Source organism: Babylonia areolata, chromosome 9, assembly GCF_041734735.1.
Source record: "Babylonia areolata isolate BAREFJ2019XMU chromosome 9, ASM4173473v1, whole genome shotgun sequence".
Classification (NCBI taxonomy): Eukaryota; Metazoa; Mollusca; class Gastropoda; order Neogastropoda; family Buccinidae; genus Babylonia; species Babylonia areolata.
Genome location: NC_134884.1, coordinates 8,509,810 through 8,512,309, shown reverse-complemented (window position 1 = coordinate 8,512,309; position 2,500 = coordinate 8,509,810). Strand labels below are relative to the sequence as shown.

Genomic DNA, 2,500 nt, shown 5'->3' with positions numbered 1-2,500 from the left:
GTCTGTCTCTCTCTGTCTCTCTCTATGTCTCTATCTCTCAGTCTGTCTGTCTCTTTCTCTCTCTCTCTCTCTCTCTCTCTCTCTCTCTCTCTCTGTCTCTCTCTTTCTGTGTGTGTGTGTGTGTCTCTCTCTCTCTCTGTCTCTCTCTCTGTCTGTCTCTCTCTGTATCTGTCTCTCTCTCTGTCTCTCTCTGTCTGTCTGTCTGTCTGTCTGTCTGTCTGTCTCTATCTATCTATCTCTCTCTCTCTCTCTCTCTCTCTCTCTCCCATAAGTTGTATGTAAAACCAGCAGTCAAGATAACACAACAGGGGAGGTGCTCAGGTGGATTAATTTGTCTTGTAAGGAAAACTTTACTTCCTTATGTGCAGTATATTGATTGTGACAGCAAATATTGTATGACATTTATGTTGGATAAAAGTTTCTTTGGCTTCTGTAAAAATGTTTTACTTGTCTGTGCATATGTTCCTCCAGAAAATGCACCGTATTATAATATTTGTGATTTTGATAATGGAATTGAAATGTTGGAAGAGTGCGTATTGGAAAAACTGTTATGTTCAGATGATGTTGATTTGTTATTATGTGGTGATTTGAATGCAAGAACTTCTGATGTATCCCTTGAAATTTTACATGAAGGTGAATTATATGTTTGTCATAAAAAGGCCAGTAGTGTAATAAACAGACATTCTGAAGACAAGGTATTAAATTCATATGGAAAAAAATTACTTAATATGTGCACTGTATTTGGACTGACCATTCTCAACGGCGTATGTAATGGTGACCTAGAAGGTCGTTTCACATACGTTTCTGATTTAGGCACAAGTGTGAATGATTATTTTTTAGCGTCTGTAAATCTTTTTGATTCGTCATCTCAGAATGTAAAATTACAGGTATTAGAAAGAATTGAATCTGACCACTTACCCATTGTATTATATATTGAGAAACACTCCACAAGGCAATGTGATATGAATTCTGATTGTGATATGAATCAGTCCATTATTAAATATTGTTGGAATGATATATATGCAGAATATTTTTCTTTTTCTATGGAGTCACAGGAAATACAAGAAAAGTTGCAGTCAGCAGAAGATCTTATTCACGTTGATATAAATAGAGCATTAGACAAGTTTAATCAGACTGTTAAAGAACAAGCAGAATACATGAAAAAACGTATATTTATAAATAAAAAAGCAGCAGACAGAAATTGGTTTGATCATGAATGTAAAATGGAGAAACGCCGGGTACGCAGACTGTTGAGGATATGTAGAAGAACATTAGATAAAGAAGATCGCATTTTGTTTTGTATTGCTAGACGTGAATATAAAAATTTAAATAAGAGAAAAAAGAAAGAATATAATAACTCATTAGTAAACAAACTTATAGATTCTGTTAAAAGTCAAAAGGAATTTTGGGACACAGTACAAAAGATCTCAAAAAAGAAAGTACAACCTTTAAATGATATTTCTATTCAAGAATGGTTCGAACATTTCAAAAAAGTGTTAGAAAATGAAGATGGTGACGAGGGGGAAGTAACTGAAAACATGAATATAGTAAATGTAGGGGATAATTATACACTAGATAGACCTATATCTCACGAAGAAGTCTTATTAGCGATTAGAAGATTAAAAAATGGTAAATCTGCTGGCCCTGATGGACTGATTGGTGAATTTTTCAAACATTCTGGTGAGACGACTGTTAGTTTCCTGGTGAAGCTGTTTAATTATTTGTTTGATAATGGAATCTATCCAAGCAATTGGACAGAATCAATAATTATGCCATTGTTTAAGAAAGGTGATATTAACAATGTAAACAACTATAGAGGCATTTCTTTAAGTGATATTAGTAGTAAGTTATACAGTTCCATTATTAACAATAGACTACAAGAATGGATAACACAGAATAACATAATTGGAGAATATCAAGCTGGTTTTAAAAAAGGCTATTCAACTATTGACCATATATTTACTTTAATGGCCGCAATACAAAAACAGTTTGCAAATAATAGAAAATTGTATGTTGCTTTTGTTGACTTTGAAAAGGCTTTCGATTCTATTTCTAGAAAACTTTTATGGCCTGTTTTGTTGAAAAATGGAATCAGTGGTAAGCTGTATCTTTGTGTGAAAAGTATGTATAATGAAGTGAAAGCGAGAGTGAGATCGGGGGCAAAATTATCAGATTGTGTGAATTGTATTCGTGGGGTTAAGCAAGGGGATGTCTGTAGCCCTGTCTTGTTTTCACTTTTTATTAATGAACTAGCGTTAGAAATTATGCAAAATGGTCAACATGGTGTTACTTTCGATTTGATTGAACTGTTTGTTTTACTTTTTGCTGACGACATGATTTTGCTGTCTATAACAACAGTTGGTTTACAGCGACAACTTAACAGTTTATACACTGCTGCAACTAATTTACAGCTAAAGGTAAATATGGATAAAACAAATATTGTTGTTTTTCGTAAGGGAGGGTATTTGGCAAGAAATGAAAGATGGTCATATGGAAGTGA

The 2,500-nt window shown here is 33.7% G+C and overlaps 1 protein-coding gene across 2 annotated transcripts in view; it reads right to left on the bottom strand.

Moving 5' to 3' along the window:
* LOC143286043 (15-hydroxyprostaglandin dehydrogenase [NAD(+)]-like) overlaps positions 1–2,500 on the bottom strand; it is a 107,842-nt gene that overhangs the window by 43,973 nt on the left and 61,369 nt on the right. The gene's annotated exons all lie outside the window — the stretch shown is intronic.